Here is a 21,485-nt window from a genome sequence, read left to right as displayed (position 1 = left end):
TAGACAACAGGACATGACAATCACACACTTACTGCATCAGGCATGCTGTGATATACCCACAATTAATTCAGCACACAGTACTGTTAACAACATGATACTATTACTACACATCTATGTGGTCACTCTGTGCATCAGCAACATGTTAACCTGTACCTGCACAGTTGTTACAGATTGCAGGAGGTGGCACAGTTTCATCATATGCACAGGGTGTGAACTTGGTATGCCTGAGTCAGCCACAGATACAACCAATTGACATGTATGTGTATGTGTGTTGGTGAGGGACAGCAGTAGAAGGTGGGGCAATGTTGATGCAGTGTGTGAGTGTATGCGGTAGCCCTAGGTGTTGTCAATTCGCATGTGTATATGGATGCACACAGTTCCACCTCATGGCTGCCATATACTGGTGTTTGTGGACAGCCACAGACTGTACCTGCCAGATCATACAGATCAGTGTCTCTGGCCACGGATACGGTACCTGTGCCTTGCAGGGGTGCTATGGACCGTATCCAGTACCAACCCAGACTGGGTACTGTCATCAGAAGCAGGTGTTCGTTGACTGGACACAGATCCCTGTCAGGCCTGGCCAGAGCCACATGCACGTGGTCTCCTGGGGTGGTCTGATGACAGCACAGACCCAGCATTGCTGGGGCTGCTGCTGGCACTACGGGGACGGCCGCGGCTCTGTTGTCATCCGCGACGACTGCCAGCTGCTGCTGTTGCTGGCATACGGCCACGTCGATGCCTCAACCGCCCACCATCGCCCTGGCTCATGGACATGTAGTTGTGGAACCAGTCTAATATGTCCCCACAATGTCTGTCTATAACATCGGTGAAATCACAGATGGCAGCCGCAATGTCATGCATACTGTCAGTCATGGCTGTGCGACATGCTGTCAGCTCCCTCAGACCCTGTCTGGTGTACCGTTCCATACGTGACTGTGCCTGCATGACAGCCCGAAACATAGCTGAGGTTGTAAGACCTCTGTGGGCATGTCTGACAGGGGCAGTACGCCCATGGATGCTCCCATGAGAACCCCTGGACATCTGTCTGTGTGGTACCATCTCTGGGCCATGCCCATGGCTGCTGTGTGGGGAGGCATTTGCCACAGATACCACATTACCCTGGTCAATGCCCACTGTATGCTGTCCATCACCTAGGGACATTGGTGACAAAGGTTATATTGACAGGATAACTGTGCGCATTGATGGGGTTGACAGCTGTGTACTGTCAATTGGCTGACCAATGGCAGACCCTGGCATACTTTCCTGTGCTATTACACAGATGTCATCATTATCAGTACCCACGGCACCTGACTCAGGTTCCCTGCTACATGACACCAGAGCAGCAACAGAACCTGTGGGAGGGAAACAGGAAACACAGTTTACAATGTCTACACATTACCAGCGATTCACACATGCACAGGTGCACAAATGCACATGCACACATGCACATGTGCACGCATGCACACATGCACACATGCACAGGTGCACACATGCACACATGCACAGGTGCACACATGCACACATGCACAGGTGCACACATGCACACATGCACAGTTGCACACATGCACAGGTGCACACATGCACACATGCACACGTGCACACGTGCACACATGCACACATGCACACATACACACAGTTTCACACAATTGTACAGTACTCAGTATGCGTAATATCAACACACAGACAAAGACACACCTACATGCATACAAAGAGCACTACTAAGTGAGCCAAATAGTACTATTACTATCAACACTATTACAGGAATTGTTAATACACACTCACCAGCATGGATAGGCTGCATTGCTGTTATACCAGAGGGTCCTGCAGACATGAAGAAACTAATGTCAGTGGGCACAACTGTGCCATTGTTACCGAGTATGATACAGGTCAGTAGTACAACAGTCGCATTTCACAGGTCAGCTGCTAATATTGAGGATATCACACTTGCACATTAAATTCTATGGTGACAGCTACAAACCAAGGACACACCTCACACATGCATTAACTACCAGTGTACACAACAGTCAACTATACATATGGCATATTACCTGCACGTTCACTGTCTTGCTGCTGCGTGGCTCCAGCCTCCATCATAATGCATGTCTGCTGCTGTTGTTGTTGCTGGCGGACTGGAGCCACTACACTCATGAGTAGTCCCTCCAGTCTGGTGAGTGGGGTATGTGTAGCCACCCCACCACCTGTGGCGACCTGTTGCCTGTGGATATCCGACGCACGCTGATGGACATGTCTAATTAAATCACTGCAGTGATGTCGTACCTGCTCATATGTCCTATTATGCGTGCCTATGTCATTTACCCGACGGACAAGGTCTTGCCACAGTGCAGCCCTCTCCTGCTGATTCTAGTTGGTGCAGGAAAAGAGTATTGCATAATCCCGCACCAGGCTCTGGTGTATCTCCTCATCCTCAGCTGTGGAGTAGGTGGGATTCCGCGGGTGGGCCATGTACCTGAGAAAGAAAATAATCTGGTATCAGCAATATATGTCAGCAGAATTTGGCACACATACTACACATGCTACTCGACTGTTATGATACAACATCTCACATATGTGGCATCTGTCTGTCTATTGGTGGATACACATGTAGATGGCCAGGTATCAGTGCTCAGCCAGCAACTGTGCAACAGTACCTGGCACACTCCATACGACATACTACCAAACCCCAGCAGTCAGAACACTGATTCAGGTCAAGAGCACCTCCTCACTCTGGGGGTTTGTATCTAGGTACTGTATGGCCTACATCATCAACTACTGTGAGCTGACCACACACTGATTGCCCTGGATATACATATCCCACCTCCACCACCAGCACAAACGACTATAGTGCATAACATTACAGATACAAACTTTACACTTTGTAACAGTGACATGGTATCCTTTCAGCCCACTGGGCCAGTGGCAGATACAACCCACAATGCTGACCCATACACAATTGCTTTCTACAGACATCTCCGAGAATGCATGGATCATGCAATCCCATATATGACCAAGACACTCTCCACAAAGGGACAGCATCCTGTCTGGTGGACCCCAGCCATAGACAGATTGTATTACAGAAGATGGAAGCTACTGCAAGACAGAGCATAATGCCATAAAGGGAGGGCATGTCTGAGCAGCACTAGTAAGGATCTATTTTCCATCATACAAAATCCATGGGCAACTTTGAGAGGGAAATCAAGAGGGACACTACAGATAACCAGAAGGCTTTCTTCAGTTATGTTAGCAACCTGGTCAGGATCCATCCTCTATGCCCATAGGTAGTACACAACAACAAATATTTCACTGACACCACAGATATCGAGAACATTGTGGCAGACAGGTTCAGTGCAGGTGTCACCCTGCCCTCTCCCCCAAAATAAGGCATAGTTATCCCAGCTGACCGTAACCTCCCTGTCATCACAGATGTCCAGGAGAGAGCCACCCTCAGGACAGCAGAATACACAACGTGGATGGGACCTGATGGTATCCCCAGTTGCATGCTACATAAACTCTGACAGGAGCTAAACACACATATAGAAGTGCTATGTAACACTAGCCTGACTACAGGATATGTATCTGTACACTGGCGCACAGCAGCAGTGGTTCCACTCCACGAAGGAGGCACCTCAACATACCAATACAATACAACACAATACATTACATTACAATACAATACTATACACTATGCTATTGCCCCTGGGACTACAGCAGTGTACTGTTCTGCTACCCAACCATTGTGACACATGTGGTGTGATGGTACCTGCTGCTGTCACACAGTTACACAGGGTGACTCATATGGCATATTACCTATCTGACTAACATTCAGCAGGGGTATGTGTGACATGTACTCATGGGGAGTCTTGCTTCTTAACACTGTGTTGGTTATTGCAGGGTATGTCTTATCTGTGGGTAGGAACTCTTACCTCCACATGTGCACTCTATTGCAGTGGCACGGATGACACACAGCAGACATTTAGGTTGTGGATGGTGTGAGGTATTACTATGGTTGTTGGACATCTGTCATGGGTGTGACTTACAAATGTAAATCCAGGAGTGGTAACCTCTATGTGGGTAGCATATGTGTACTCTGTGGTGTTGTCAGTCACTGTGCATTGGTAATGTGTTTGAGTGCATTGTCACAGTGTTGTACATGTCACTGTGTCCTTCTCCATATCTGAAGCTGTCATGTGAGGTCCATACCATGGCATCCATTATGTGGTGTGGAGGGGTACACCGACCTACATGTCCATAGCTGACACACCATGTCCGCTGACACATACCATGTGCAGGTATTCCAGGGATAGTGTGCCACTGTGAATATCATTGGGGCCACTATTGTACACATTTATGACCCTATTCACCCCTGGCACATGCAGTGGTGGGCAGCCAATAACATATCAGGTGGTTACTGGTGTAGGTGATCTGGAATGTGGTATGGTACTCCGGTTTTGACACTGGTGTTCACTCCATGCCTTTGTCACCAGGCACCTGTTGCAATACATCTGTACGCCTGTGCCTCATTCAGACTTTATATACATCTCTCTCTCTCTCTCTCTATATATATATATATATATATATATATATATATATGTATATATCTATATATATATATATATATATATATATATATATAAATCTTTATATAACTATATATATATATGTCCGTATACATATACACATATATATATTGATGTACATATATTGCTATAGATGTGGAAGGGGGGGCACAGAAGGGGTGTGAGTGACAGAGGGGGTGGGACAGGCTGTGTTGCAGGTCGTCATATACAGTCATACCTGTAGGTAGTCAGATCAGTCTGTCTATGTATACATATCTACATATATCTATATCTGTATGTGTGCATTACATAGATATGTTTGTACAATATTCTATCTACATCTGTCTATGTATTCCTGCATCTCTCTCTCTATGTATGTATACATATATGCATATCATATATATATATATATATATATATATAGATACACATACATATGTTCACATACATACGTATCCATATGTTAGACAGGTATATCAACATATTTGTCTACCATACTGTATACACACACTGACATACTGCTAAACATACATAACTGTGAAACCTACTTTGTACATGGCACTACAACCTACAATCAACCAACATTGATATGTGCACATAGATGCTCTCACATACAAATGTATGTACAGCCTTCACTGATAGTTGCTGTATGTCTCCTGCCCTTTACACATCTTCATATACATATGGATACAGACCAATGACACATATGGAGGGTTCACAGTATGTAGACCTTTATAGTATTACTTTACATTACCTGTGTTTGTCACAGCTGCTTGTGTTGCCGTCTGGTTCTCTGTCCTGCTGCTCCACTTCCCAGTTGTCAGCTTTCAGGTAGCTGTTGCTGAACAGTTTTTTTGTGTCTGCTTAATTGCAGTTTTCTCTGTCTCTGTCTCTCTCTCTCTCTCTCTCTCTGTCTGTCTCTCACGTCCTTCTCAGGGTGCAATGAAAGTATTGCATGTGTGGGCTGGGAGTACAGCATACTTGTGTAGGTATCTGCATACGCCCATGTGATGGCTTCTGCACCAATTGTTAGCCAGCATTTGCTAATTGCATGCAGCCAGTTGTGTACTGATTGCAGTTCTCACTGTGATTTCAGAACAGTGCTACAAAAAGGTATGTGAGATAGGCGTAACCCTTTCAGATTTTAAGGCCAGGGACCATGTTGTTATGCTGTGGACAATGTTCTGAGAGTGTAAAGGTTGGTATCTCTCTCATATTTCCAGGTGTGTTGTAGATTAACATTCCTCCATTCATTTCTCCAGTTTCCTGTACTAACTGTGTATGTTCACTGACACCTACAACTACTACTACTGTTAATGTGTGTGTGTGTGTGTGCTTTCCTTTCACTTTTGCTTGCACTTTGTTGCTAAGGCTTCAATAGTTTCCCTTTACAGTCACTACTTGTATGCCTGCTAGGTGTCTTGACTGTAGTGTGCTGCTGTAGCTTTCCTATTTTCCATGTACATTCACACCTTGGAATGCTTGCTATATTTGCTAGGGTGTTACAGCATGCAGTGTGGTCTGGCCATGGTGTGGGCCTTGACATCTATTAGGGTATTTGAATATGCTGCTGAGCAGGCCCCAGAGACTTTCAGGTTCATCTGTTATGTGCCTCATGGAATGGTACATATCAGTGGGGTACACCCATTAAAATGTCTGGTATGCTGCAGTTGTGACTGTGGGTTAGCATGAGCATATGTATTACTACACTTTTTCTGCCATGCAAGTGATGAATACTTTCAGGATTCCATAGTTACCATTGCATGTGTTACACCTTTCTGCCTACTGTTTGTACATTTCACATGGGGTCTGTGGGGCATCCCTGTAAGTCATTCACTGTTGCTATGTCTAGGCTCTTAACTATTCAAATATGGTGGTGTCAGACCCGTCATGTGTACAGATATTTGCAGGTTGTCCACATTTCTGCCTCATATTTTGGTCACTATCTCATGCACACCTTTTTCTGGCAAGTCACTCTGGGCTCAAGTCAGAATATGGTGACAAACATTCAAGTTTCAGACTGCATACCCTTCCAAACATCCCACAAAGTGCAGACCCTGTTACTCTCTGAACTGTCTGCGTTTGTTGTAGCATTATTTGTAATGTGTCCCTGGTTTTGGGCCTTTGCTCCACATATTGTATTACTTGGTCCAGATGTGTTCCTGTAAGAGGTTGTGGGGTATGGGCAGTGCTTATCCTGCTGTGAGTATGTGTGTGGCTTGCAAGGTGCTATAGTGACATTATTACCTACTAGCTTCCAACTAGCATGGCTGTTTCTGTTCACACACTACTATTATGGAAATCCACTAGTTTTGATAGTAATTCTAAATGGTATGCTTTGTGTACTACACATTTATATTCCCTTTACATTCATTCCTACTATTACATGATATATTTATTTTAGCACAATGTTCTTGTATAAGAGTCATGGCTTAGTGGTAAGTCATGCAGACTACTGTTTCCAAGGTCCTGGGTTCGGGACTCACAGTGGGATTTTATTTTGCTTTTGAACTGAGTACAGGACCTGTCAATCAAAGTGACTAAGGCACTTTTAAGCAGTTGTAACCGGGTTAGCGCTGGTTTGCGCGGAGCTCACGCATGCGCACTGGCGGTTAGCTCCGCGCACACCTGCTTACAACCGCTTAAACATGCTTACTCTTGCGCACACCCGCGCTATTTTCTTTGAAAGAAAAGAAAATGGGGAGACAGGAAAGTGGTGAAAAAGGGGTCACAAAGAGGGTAAGACAGTAGGGAAACAAGCTTGGGATGTGCAGGAGGGATGTAGGTAAGGCCCATAGCTGCCCATTTCTTCATCAGCAACAGCTGTGCATATGTATGTAATTTGGTGTGACATTTGAAACCTTCCACCCCTGAGAGATGTGTCAGGACAACAATAATACTTGCTGTACAGCCAATTGTAATTGATAGGTTCCATGTCCAGTAGACATGTGTGCGGAATGGGTAGCTATGTATGGGGCGTCATTTTTTTGTGAGTACAGAGTGCCCTTTTTTTTTTTATTTTTTCAGGTGAGAGTGGTATGTCAGGTGAAGGTAGTCTGTACAGCTGAGGAGGTAGGTTGGGTAGGTAAACAGACAAGACAAACAAGATGCATACAGGGGCGGTGTATGACATGTGTGGGGGGGTTACACAATTGACGGGGATGGAGGTTTGGATATCCAGAGCCCATGAGCCCACAGATGGCAACAGTGGAACTGATATCCCCACCCATAGGCAGTTGCCACTGTTCCTTCACTGCCCAGGACAGGGCTGTGCTGGGGGCTGTATAGGCGGGGCTACAGGCATGCCCGTTAGTTGCGCCACCTGTGCCTCGAGCTGGCGTAGGGGCTCGAGAACAGAGTCCCGAATCTCCCTATGCACCACAGTCCGGACGCTACGGAGGGTGAGTGGTGATCCTCCTCCGGCCACACTTGCAGAGGGGGGGCGAGCCCCATCCCCTGCAGCGCTTCCACCCGCAGGTGGCACAGGGCCACCGGAGGAGGGTCCGGACTCGGCACTAGTGCCAGGTGCACTCGCCAGCTGAGGTGGGAAAGGTGGGTCCGCTGGAACCTGCCTTCCCTGTCGTACTATGTTTTGCATTATGTCATGACAGTTTGGGTTAGTGACATATAATACCATTCACAATTAGTTGTAACAGCATGCATTAGTATTCCCATTAACCAAACACCCAGATATTCACACCATTGAACAGCGTGCATAACACATGCATAATTTGAACAGAAATACACAGTCCAACAACATGCAGGGTTAACTTGATGGCAACAGGCCATCAGGTGTGGATGTATGAACAGGGCAGATGCATCAACAGACATGCAAATATATATGACCCAACAGGACAAACGTCCAGGGGTGTTAATTGTGATTGCACATACCATTTTCATGTGGAATGGGTTATATGTGGTTATAGGGTGGGGTGAAGAAAGTAATATTAACACCTTCAAATAACAATACATATGCTGTACATTTCTAATAGCTACAGTTATATACACACTACTGTTCTAACTACAGTTTCCTATATGATAACTATTTCAACTTGGTGATAGGACTGTTAATGCAACATCAATATACATTTTATGGTTCTTCATACACATTCATATCTAGCTTTGTTCAGCTACATCAGGGCTACATTTGCTTTATATAGCTGTAGACAAGTGTGGATGTTTGGTATATCAGACAAACATCCTATCTGCATATTGCAGACTGAGAGCAACATATCCTGATTTTGGGATACACATTCCAGATGCAGCAACACTTTGAACAGATTTTGCTGTTTGGTTTTGAATCTCACATGCATTTCATTCTGTCTTGACTGCAGTATACTTTATTCAGGGGTTATTACTACTGTATTTCTGGATTCATGGCACTTTCTCACACTCTCTCACTTGCTTTCATTTTACTATTCAGGATGGTACTTCTAGGCTTTATTGACATGTTTTAACAGTAGTTATTACAATCCTTTCCAGCAGTCTCACTTCTGTCATGTTTCAGTATTTCCACAGGGATATATTTCACACATGTGATTTCATCATCTTCTGCAGCTATACTTTTCAGCCTGCTGCAGGTTGTGTACTATTTTCTTACAGGCAGGGTATTTTTATTTCAGAATATATGTCGGACAGTTTCATGTTTAGGTTAAACTTACAGGCTGAAAACTCTTGTAATAAAGCAATACTTGCATACACTTTCACACTGTTACTTGCAGATTTTATTCCTTACTGACTACACTGCACTCTTTTGCTGACTGTCATACTTTTATATTTCTTTACAGTTAGTGGTAGTGGATTACTGACCTGCCTGGTGGCGCAACCGCACCAGCCTATCGCCATAGGCTCTGCGGTTCGCAGAACGGACACCTGCAGCTTTAATATAAATGAAGTAATATTGGAATACACATCTCCATAATATCAGCTAGTTTAATTTCTTACATACATAATTAAATGTTACTTACTCAGTAGTGGGGCGTTGGGTGTTTGCCGGGCCTCCTGGATCCAAAGGTTCAGTTGGTCCTGCTTGCATCTCTTCAGGTCTGCATGGTGGTGACGGACCTGCTCACCAGTCCTTGGAATCCCTGTGGCACTGGTGAAATCATGAGCCAACCGGTCCCACGCCTCAGCCCTGTATGCTCCCCAGAGGACCTGGCCCTGCATGAGTTGGGCCTCATGATTATGAACTAGGAGCCAGACCATGTACCTGGACTCCTCAACACCCCACCTCTGTGCTCGAAAGCGACTACCCTCTCCTACTCCTGTCATTCTGCCTGCAGGTCAGTTCTACAATCATTTATGCTGTGTATTCCTGCCTATGGGGCTTATATAGTCCGTTTTTCCCGCACATATCTGTGATTGGCCATTTTGGAATTGTATCAACTTCAGTAAACCTGCATTGTCATGCTCTAGTTTGTATTCATTCCTATATATTAGCTATTATTGCATTTACAGGTACTGCTGTCATGGCTTAGTGGTTCTGTACCTTGACTATGGTGTATAGTATCCTGGGTTCAAACCTGGCCACTGCTTTTTATTTTTCATGACTGTCTAGACATACTGAGGGGTGTGTCTGTGTAAAGGCAGTTTTGATATGGCTTGCTCAACGTTGCCCGTTGGTTAGCTCGTTTGCGCGGTGTGCAGCTCCGCGCAAATGGGGTACGCTGCTTTAAGCCTCATTTGGCTATTGGCACGCATATTACGCTCAGCTCAGTTAGGGGCACATAGATTTAGCGTGTTAAACCACTGCTCAGCTACGGGCACTCATTTTGCACCAGTTAAACCACTGCTCATCTACGGGCACACGCACTCACTCTGTTAAACTGTAGCTCAGCTATGGGCATATCTGGCATTTTTTCTTCTTTTGTTACCTCACATGTCTTCAATATAAATGGGCTATTTCATTACATTTTACATAACTTGTGGTTTTATGTGTACATATTTGTCAGGGACTTGTTTCCTGCTTATTTTGCAAAAAAAAAAAATCGGTGTTGTGGGGGCTCGAACCATGAATGCCTGCTTTTCAGCCAACATCTCTACCGCTATGCTATTGCTTCCGGGCTTATTTTGCATATTTAGTTCTTGTATGCTTTCCCACTGACTGCTAACTGTAGCTGCGCTACGGGCACGCCCGCGCAAACGAGCGCACTTATGGTTAAACATCTTTACAATTTAAAAAAAATATATAACATGTTCATTTATATATATTTTATGTTCATAGTCTGTGGGGGCATGTGTTGTGTTGTGTTTATTCACATTTCCGTGGACTCTGTTGTGGGTGTTTACTTTGGGCACTTTTACACTTCTGGGGGCGTGTCCGCTTGCAGGGCTCAGCCTACGGACACGCCCCCTACTGTCTTACATGGACCGTGTTAGACTTAGGTGTGATTCAGCATGCTCTCATGAATATGCAAAGCATGCTGACATCACTCCGTTTAACTGCAGCCTCCGTGAATCCTGGGGTTAATATTTTCTATGTGTCTAACTGCATATACAAATGACTGCTTAGAAACTCATAACTTCAACAAAATGCTAGTATTGAAACAACAAAATAATTTATTAGCATCGATTCTTAAATGTTACTGATATATATACTGTTGAAAATTTAAGTTTCAAATACGATCAAGATTATGAGAATTAATTAATTTTACAAATATTTAGGGACTTTGTGAACACCATGATAAATAAGATATTTAACCTACATAAGAAATTGTTCCCAAAATTATTGAAATTCTTAATAAATATCAATAATAATACAATGAAAAATAAATCATGTTTGTTACAAATTTATAAAATTCATGTTAGATTTTACATATTTAGACAATTCCTATTAGAACTATTCCTCAATAATTAATAATGAAGACTTCTTTGAAGAATACAAGAAAACAATATTAAAATCTACAGATAAAACTACACATTCGTTATACTGGAAAAGTTTCACTTGAAAATTCTTACACAGAACTTTTGTCACTCCTAACAAAATTACAATTATGTGTAAATCAAATAGAATTAAATGCTGGAGAAGTAATTCTGAAATAATAGCTGACTGGATGCATATGGTATATGACTGTGAAGTCATCTCCCCTTTTTGGAAAGAAATTAGTAACTTCATTCAAGTTCTATGGTCAGAGAGATATAATATCGCTAAATATTTAGTTTTATTTTAATGCTACAATTCCTGAGATAATTCCAAAAATCTAAGTGCCTCTTCTTTGGTCTATTCTTGCTATAGCCAGAAAAGTAATTATTAAAAACTGAAAAGTAAAGTTACCCCCTCTAGTGTTTAATTTATTAGTATGGCAAAATTGTTTGCAGTAGTGAATAGCATACTATAAAGATGAGATCTTCTAATATTAAATGTAAAAAACTCCATGTTATGGACATGTTGAGTGTCAAAAGAATCCACAGGTTTATTAAAAGATCACAAAGCTTTCAGGAATTACCCTTCTTCAGTGTGTATTATATACAGTAGTGACACCCATAATCATATTTAAATACTTAAAATCATGTGCCACAGCCAATAAAACAATTAATTAAGATGATTAATTAGAACTTCAACATAAATAGTATAAAACAATAAAGCATCAAACCAAATATAATATTATAGACACACAAGAAATAAAATTCATCACATTTCTATTTTATTTCATCAAAAAATTGACTTTAAAAACATCTGTCTCTTCTTCAAAGTAGGTTTTATACTAAATGCTGTGTTAAGCCCTGGGGGTCTATATTAAAATTGTGAAAACTTACTTTCATGAATACAAAGTAATCGACACATAACTGTCAAAATCCAAAATCAGCGAAGGATGAAAAAAGCGAAAATGACAACGTCGAACATATTCCCGGAAGCAACAGCGCCATACAGGTAAGGTAAACCTAACAGAACAAACCTAAGGCAAAATACTTTTTAAAATGTTTTTGCAGGGGGCATGCCTGCACCCCCCACACCCCTCCCCTACTTAAATATACCAACTCTGAGACCGCACTACAGTGGGGAAAAGGATTTATTTCCTCATCCCCACGATCACCCTGCTGGCCAAAAAAAAGATGTTCGACATCGATGCTCTTCGCTGTTTTAGAACTTCGACATTTATGTGTCGATTACTTTGTATTCACGAAAGTAAGCTTTTGCGATTCTAATATAGACCCAAGGCCTGATATGTGCTCTGTCTCTAGCCATGGAATCCATTCATACTCACACACTTCACGTGTGTTATTTAAGTCACTTCGATTCTTACTTTTACATTTAAGGTCAATTACTTTAAACAAACATTTATGATCACATACTTTTTCTTTTACATGTTTGGCAAGTGTATTACTAGGCACTTCCCTCCATATCTCAGACTTATGCACTATTATGGTTTTCTTGTACTCTTCCCTATGTAAAAAGTAGGACATTTGACACAGTTAGCCATATACATTATATTAGCAGTATTGCATGTAGCAAAACATTTAAATACATATCTTCTTTTAGTCACTGGATGCAGAAACTCATTCTCTTTTATAATATCAGTGCAACATTTACAGTTATAACATGGGAAAGTACCCATTTTCCTTACCCCTTGTGAGCCAGCAGTAGATATACCATTATAGCATAGCCGTTGTTTTAAACTGGGGCGTTTCATACATGCAAAACTAGTTTTTTCAATTACTATATTAGTAATTTCTGGCGTAGTCCTTAGAACATCCCAGTTCTTTGTAATAATATGTTTAATCCCATAAAGTCTCCTGCTATAAGTAGTGACATATCATATATGATCGCACCTAGTATTAACCCTGTTGCATACCTCTCAACCTCTTAATGAAAGAAGTTTGGACAAAGTCTGACATAATGGGTGGACAAAGGCCCAAAAATAGGGACACATTTTAAATATTGCACTTATAAACTTAGAAGGTTGCTAGAATAAGATAATTTGTGTTAGCATGCATTTTTCTGAAGGATATGAAGTCTGAAACTCAAACGCATGTCATCATTTAGTGACTTTAATTCTTAGATCATCCCAGTGACTTGAAAAAAAACCCACAATTTTGACTTTAATCCTTAGATCATCCCAGTGACTTGTAAAAAAACCCCACAATTTTTTATGAGGAAAAAACCAAAAATTTGGACATTATGCGAAAATCTGTACATTTGAGAGGGATGCCCTGTTGTTGTCCATCCCTGTGATATGGTCTCTAAAGTAAGATCTAGCATCAGACTCCCTAGTTGCCAGGACAGTATCATTAACATCCTCAAGTAGCCTGTCTTCATACCCATATTCTTTAAAACCAGCTGTCATTTCATTCGATTTTTCACCACATAAGATATTATCAGTATTTAGTCTACTGGCTCTCATATACTGACTTGTAACTATGCTTCCGAAAGTATATGGGACATGCATTCTTGTTCTGTGAATAAATCATAAGTGTGTACTAGGCTAATGGCCCTGGAGCCTTTACAAGCCTAGCCCATAGGATTACCCTAGCATCGTGCCACCCAACATTAGTTCCTAATGCCTCTGTCGAGTAGAGCCACTGGAGTGATCCCCGGTGTGAATTTTCTATTTCCCATCTACTCATCAATATTTCTCTTGAAGAGGGCCAGTGAGGTGCTCTGCTTGACATGTTTGGGAAGTCTATTCCATAGCATGGGCAGTCTCTGGGTTATGAACCTGTCCCTCCAGCATGTTCTGTTGATTGTGGTAATGAGGTTGAGGTCTCTGGAGCATGTTGTGCAGAGGGATTGGGATTTCTTTAGATGTAGCATTTCTAACAGAGCTGGGTCAGACATGGCTTTGTAAGTCAAGCAGAGATTGCCTCTAAGTAGGTGATATGAGACAGAGAATAGTTGGAGGTTTTTGAGTCTGTCCATATAGGACAAGTGTTTAAAGCCTAGGATCCTCTTTGTGAGGTACTTTTGTGGCCTCTCCAGTTGTTGCAGGTATCTAGTGAGGTACATGCCAAATGGGGCATTGTACTCAATGACTGGCCTAATGAGGGAAGAGTAGAGGGAGACAATCACCTCTTTCTTCCTGGATGCAAAACCCTTAGTAATGAGATATGCCACATAGAAGAACTTTCTGACCACAGTGGCAATATGGTGGTCAAAAGAGAGGTTGCTGTCAACCTGTGTTCTCAGATCTCTTATAATGCCTTCTGTGTTCAGTGGACTACCATCAATGTGGTAATTCAAGGGAACCAGGTTTTTCCCAAAGGGGATGAAGACATATATTTTGGCATTGAGCTTAAGGCCATGGTTCTGACACCAGTCATTGGTCTCACTGAGGCCTTTCTGTAGGATGTCAACATCACCTGGGGAGTTAATAATAGCTCCCAACTTGCAATCATCTGCTAACTTTGTCAGCCAGAGTCCCTTTGTGTTGGCCTGGATTTCAGAGAAGTAGATACCAAACAGGAGAGGACCCAGGACTGAACCCTGTGGGACACCACTCGTGACTGGTCGGCAGTCTGACTTGGAGTCATCTACTTTCACACTGAGAGTTCGATCTGTGAGCCAGTTTGCAACTCACTTAGTATTACAGGGGTTTATGCCTAGCTTAGTAAGTTTTTCTATGATTCCTGAGTGGGGAATGGTATCAAAGACCTTGGCCAGATCAAGGTAGGCTGTATGAACCACCTTACCTTCATCCACAGCTCTGGTGATTGAATCATAGAAGTCGACCAAGTTGAGCAGGCATAATCTGACTTCACAAAACCAAACTGTGTAGGATCCAGAGTTTGGATATTCCCTATATCCTTGTTTATTAGGTTCATGATGATGTGTTCCATAGCTTTGCATATCAGACTCATCAGGCTAATGGGGTGATAGTTCCCAGGGTCTGTAGTTGCTCCTCCTTTGTGGAGAGGGATGACTGTAGCAGTGCACCATTTGGTAGGGACAAAGCCTGAGGTGAGCCTGTGATTGAACAGGGCACACAGGTGAGGTGCCAGTTCACTCTGTAGTTCATGTAGAACACAGCCAGGGATACTGCCAGGTCCCATAGAAGCTGTATTCTTGGCCTTGGACAGTGATGTTTTAACCTGTACAGTAGTAATACTGGGTGCCTGACAATCTACTGGTATTGTGATTGGTCCTTTGCAGGGGGAGAGGGGTAAAGTTAGCACTGAATCTGTCCGCCAGTATATTTGCAATATCTGTTGGCTCGGTATAGGAGGTACCATTGTGCAGTAGCTCAGAGCAAATGTGGGTATTGCCATGGAGATTCTTTACATAACTATAGAAGGCCTTGTGGTTGTCTTTACTATCTGCTGCAATTTTGTTTTCATAGCTAGCTTTAGAGGATTTAATGTGGGATCTCAACCTTTTGTTGAGGCTGATAAGGGAGTTTTTCCAGTCTTGGGACTTCACCTTATTCTGCATCAGTTTCCTCCTTCTGTTGTAGAGTTTGTTTATGGCAGGAGACCACCAGATTGGCTTCCTTTTTTTTGAGGAGAGCATCTTAGTTCTATTGGGTATGGCGAGATCCATGCATTTGTGTAGGTGTTGGTACAGTGCATTGGTGTATGATTTGGCGGTCATGCAACTATTCTCCATTTGCATGTGTGCCGTGAAGTTAGCCACCTCTGTTTTTAGGAGCCCAAAGTTAGCTTTGGAGAAGTTTTTCATGGTGGTTACTTTGTTGGGGGGTGGGGGGGGTGGGAGGGGTGTGGATTTCCAAGGTGATTAGCTTGTGATCGGATCTAACCAGGGAGGAGGTGACTATTGGTGTAGAACAACAGTCACCCATGTTAGTAATGACCAAGTCAAGGATGTTGCTACCTCTAGTTGGGATAAGAATGAGCTAGTCCAGGGCATTGGAATTAATGAATTCTAGAAAGTCTTTGTCAAGTTTATTGGTACATGAGTAGTTTTTCCAGTTAATGGAGGGTTAGTTGAAGTCGCCCAGTATGAGAGTGTTAGATTGGACCCTAATATTCTCCAGGGTGCTTAGGAATGTGGAGTGTAAATCTTGTGACATGATTGGGGACCCATAGCAGGCTATGACCTGAATCACTGTCTTACCTAATGTTAGCTGCACCTGAAGTATATCAGTTGCATTATGTTGGGCTACCAGTCTGGAGGTGCATGCATCCTTTATGAATATGGAAGCACCACCACCTTTGGAGCTTCGGTCCAAGTTCTGCAGCCAAAAGGTGTGGAAAGAGTTGTAGCCTGGTAGTGCAGGGGTGTTTCTACTGCCTTGAACCAGGTCTCTGTTGCAGCACAAATGTCGATGTTCTCAATTTTAAGGAGTACTTTGAGAAAGTGCATTTTCAGATTTAGACTTCTAGCGTTGAGCAGCATGACCCTAAAATTGCATTTGTTTGTAGCTGTTACAGTAGTAATTTGGTCTTTGGAACACCACCTAAAAAAGGCACTATAGGGGTGGCAAGAGCCCAGTCATGTCATCCCAGGCAGACAGATACTGGATCCCCTTAGAATGACACTAGAAACTTAGCCAATTGTTGAAATCAATCATTTTCTTCTTTTACTGTGGTATCATTCTGGGTGATGGTAGGATGCTGCTCAGGGCTAGGGTCATACCTGCCTGGGCTACATAATCCGAGAGCTCCTCCATGTCTCTTTTCATGTAGTCTAGGGAGGTACATCTCAGGTCATTCACACCCACATGTACAATGACAGAATCATATTTGTACCTGTTGTTGAGGGACCCGAGTGCATGCGTTATGTGACGGATTCTGGCGCCTGACAGGCAGCTGACTGTTACTTTCTCCTTATTCAACCTAGTGAGCGGGACATCAGTGTACCTCACTATCAAGTCACCTATGACTAGTGTGTTGGGCATGCTGTTTTGCCTCAGGGGCTTTGGTTGACTGGCACACTGTTTAGGAGAGTTATGTGTCTCGTGATTAGTGTTGTGTTGTGGTGGTTAAGTGCATTTCTGCCTTGGAGGCCTCTGTTGTTTGGTTAGATTTTTATTGAGAGCCTCCGCGAAGATGGGTGTGTGGTTTGTGTTTTTATGTAAAGGCAATGCTGGTGTGTGTTCTGGAGGGCTATGTGTTCCATGTGGTGTGGTGCAAGTGTTGACCTTCTCCTCTTGACCATCTATTCTGGACTTGGCTGGAGAGTGCGTGGTTTCCAATTTGGATATATAAGTGCATCTCTCACAAGTCTGAGTGTTGGGGGGTAAGAGGAGAGGGTTGTTGGTGTACATGAGGCAGTTGCTACATTGCCACAGGATGCCCAAGTTCACCAGGTTAATAGGGGAAAGCACAGGGAACTGACCTTTAGACATGCCTGGAGGGGTGGGCATTGATAAGTACTGGAGCTGTTTCCTTGTAAAATGTTTAGTGCTGGTAGCACTTTTGTATACTACAATAATTGCTACAAGAAGTCTGGTAAAGTGCTAAACTAACAAGCTAGTAAAAGTGCAGAAGAGGAGAGTAAGTGAATAAATCTATTAATTTGTACAGGCTTTCTGTAAATCGAAGTTGTTATATTAACATCATCCTTTTTTAAACTAATGTCCAAATAATGTTGTTTCCCTGGAATATGCTATACTAAACTGTAAAAAGTCAGTCGTATGATTCAAATAGTCAATAAATGATTCTAATTGTGAGATGTCCCCATCCCATAATAAAAATACATCAACAAAATGCTTAAAAAAGAGAACCTTATCACTCAGTTCATAGGAACTATTGAAAATATGTTCTTCCTTCCATTTAGCAACACCTATAGTTGCATATATGCTGGCAATGGATATTCCCATTGCCACCATAGTTTTCTGATGATAAATATAGTCCTGAAACATAAATATATTATTATTCAGAACAACTTCAAGTAGCTCACAGATAGTTTCTATCTAACTTCTAATATTACACATTCATATAAATCTTGCCTTAAACTTAAAGACTTGCTTAAAAATATTAATTGTTGTTAATATGTATAAAATTAATGTATTGATCAGCTCTTGACCTATGTAAATAGTAGTATCTTATTGCTCTTACTGGATCAATACAATGACATATCTTACAATGACCAACATTTGATTTGTTTTACAGCTTGCCTGGCTCTTTTTCTTGTGAATCCCAGTGTTACATATTTAATGTTAGCCACAATAAAAAAAGACACTGCCTTCCTTCACACATGGTGCTCAGTTCTGATCCTATCACATAAAATTTATTTATGTAATTGTTTATTTATGTGTTTGCCTGAAGTAGGATAATAGGAAAGTGAGAATGGTCATGAGATTCAGTGACCTTTCAATTTCTATGAATCAATAAAACTATTTGCCACTTAACTTCAGAGACCTTAGAGATTCATAACAAAAATATTAGTAGCCTCAAAAATCTTAGTTATCAGGGCAGACTGGCAGTCTTCTTTCTGTACTCACTCTGTTTTTGACTTCTTTGTGGCGATCTAGGCCTAGCTTTTTGAGAAATGAAAGTTCCAACTGTCTTTGGCCTCCTATTCCTTCACACAACAAACATTACCTCAAATACCCAGTTAAAGGAACTAAACTTCCATCAACAGACAAATAAGATGGGTGAGCATGATAGAATCATATTCCAATGTATCCCTTACTACTGGAACATATTTCCACTGCATGTTAAGAATAGCAGCACCCTTGCCACCTTCAGGTTAATCCTATATATAATTGGATGGGCTGCCTCATAATCTCTCCTGGTTAATTTTGTGCTGCCCTCCTTGAGGCCGGTTGTAAATTTTGAATATTGGTTTCTGGCTAGTCTTGAAATGGTCTGTATAGTGATTGACTACTATGAGATTATGAACCAATGGAAAGTCTCTTATTAAGCCCAAAAAAAGCCAGTGTCTTTTTGCCTTGAGAATAGTGTGCACAAGAAACTGCAAGTAGCTTTAGGGAGACAATAGCTCCTCCATCATGGGCTTCTCTAGTCCCAAAATCCATAACGTTTTAGTTTTCATTCATCTGTTAACCAGGTGAGGTCACTGTGCAGAACTGCTTTCTTATGGATTGAGCTAGGCATCATGTAGTTAGATGACTTTCTGAGAGTCTCACAGTTGACAGCATTATAGGAAGAAAATGCATGTTCCTGGAAGGTTAATTCTATTTTCTGTTATAAATGGTTGCTGTAACAATGTAGGGGTTACAGCTGTTGACCTCTCTCTCAAATTTAATGTCACACAAGGTGTACAACATTGTTTGCCAGAAGTAGAAAATGAGAGTCCTGCACATGTGTATCACATCTGTTGCTTGTGTGTTTAAATTATAGTGAAATAATTACCAGTTCATCCCATTCTTATGAGAGAAACAATAATGCTTCCAGGCTTAGTTGACTGCTATTTTGTTAGAAATGTTTATTAACATCTTAAATGTCAGTTACAGTAATATGAGTGCTGTAAATTCAGAGCTCTTGCTAGTGTGAACATTGTCAGGAATGGTGGGGGTTTAATATGATTATAATAAGTGAACTGCATGGGGGAAGGGATAGAGAAGCCTGCTTGTGCAATTGTATTGGTATGAAACTGTCATGCAACAAATGACAAAATCTAATTCCTAAACATAACAGCTTGTAAGAAATAGCACTTGTGACTTACTGCATACAAAGCAGTAGTCAATAGGAAAGACAATAGCTTAGTGGAATTATTATATGATGCAGATATTTACTCATATTCAAGCCCAAATATACACACAAACAAAAACAAACACATGCACGTATACATGCATACATATGTGTGCATATACGTATACATATTGGTGACAGTCTATAATTCTGAGACTCATTTTTGTGAGTCTCAAAATAATGAGATTGGATGTCCAAAAATGTAGACAAAAACATGCTAAGCCTAAGATGGCTGTGTCTTGCAGTATTCCCTTTTTCCTGAAATCTAGTGATCTTAGAGTTATTATATGTAAGTAGTCACGGTGTGGAGGTGCAGGTGGGCTTGACCCCTTTCCACATCTGCAAAAAAAGAACTTTAAATGAGACCAACCTTTATGGCTCTACAACTTTTTTTTTAGTTTTTTCATAATTGCAGACTCGCAGTTACAAATCTTGGATTTGCAATAAGGAGGTATACATATTTTATATATATATATATATATATATATATATATATATATATATATATATATATATATATATATATATATATTGCATGCATGAATATGTACATAATAATATATAATATATTGTATTATGCATTTACAAACACACACACACACACACACACACACACACACACACACACACACACACACACACACACACACACACACACACACACACACACACACACACACACACAGGGTTATAGTGAATTCAAAGAAGACTGAGTGAACAGTACAAAACTTGATTATATCTGTTTACATCTGCATGTCTGAAGTAGAAGTTGAATGGAAAGTCTAATAAACATAGTGCCCATGATGGAACAAATGAGCATTTTGTCTTGACATGAAAAAGGTTCACCTGACTGTGTCAGTGTGTGTGTGTGTGTGTATATATATATATATATATATATATATATATATATATATATATAAGTGTGTGTGTGTGTATTATAATGGAATTCTGCAGCTGCATGGTAAATACCTTTGAAGTATGCAACATTTCATAACATCAGTCTGGGATAGATTTGATATCTGACATTTATGATCAAGACAAACAATCCTTTTTAAACCACTGCATGCAGTCAGAAATACTATGCCTTGATGGCATGCCTCTGCCATAAATCATCGTCTTGTGACCAAGTCCTGCGATGTTAGTATTGCTTCCTCAAGGTGCTGCAATCATCCAGCAGGATTTAGGTGAAGAAGCAGCTCCATGCATGACCACGAATATGAAACGTTTACAAATATAGCTACACCTCAATATGTCAGACATCCAGTGTTAATGCGAGCTCATGATACTTGCTGACAGAGTCAGTGACACACTGCTGGTCATAGAAAAATGCTGTTTAGTTTTATTCTGGTGCTATTTGCAACTACGTCTTTTATGCAG

The sequence above is a fragment of the Protopterus annectens genome, chromosome 3.part0 (genome assembly GCF_019279795.1).
Source record: "Protopterus annectens isolate FY-2018-M chromosome 3.part0, PAN1.0, whole genome shotgun sequence".
Lineage (NCBI taxonomy): Eukaryota > Metazoa > Chordata > Ceratodontiformes > Protopteridae > Protopterus > Protopterus annectens.
Note: the sequence above shows the minus strand (reverse complement) of the source record.